This window comes from Pollicipes pollicipes, unplaced genomic scaffold (assembly GCF_011947565.3).
Source record: "Pollicipes pollicipes isolate AB1234 unplaced genomic scaffold, Ppol_2.1 Scaffold_4295;HRSCAF=5057_pilon_pilon_pilon, whole genome shotgun sequence".
NCBI lineage: Eukaryota > Metazoa > Arthropoda > Thecostraca > Pollicipedomorpha > Pollicipedidae > Pollicipes > Pollicipes pollicipes.
The window spans coordinates 4847598-4847929 of record NW_023596461.1 but is presented as its reverse complement, the minus strand read 5'-3'; positions in this window follow the sequence as shown (position 1 = coordinate 4847929).

The window sequence follows — 332 nt, the reverse complement described above, 5'->3', positions numbered from 1 at the left end:
GTTAGGTTGACTCCATAATGGAAGCTTTTGATAATGGAACCAGTAAAACCGCCAGATTTAACACACCGATCCATGTCAGCCAGTGGGATCTGAGTATGCATCTATTCTGCCAAGCGCCCACTGCATGGCTTGTGACACAGTCGCAAGAGATTCCTTTCCGCACGCTAATGCCGCTGGTGAGAATTGTGGCCTGGTCGAAGTCTGACACGCTGGTTCCTGAAAGCATGGCCATATTCGATTGGCCTAGTTTGTAGGCGCACCGCTACTGCCGGCATTGGTATCTGCATATGCACATCCCCCCCCCCCTTATGCATGGGATGGGCGCATGGTAA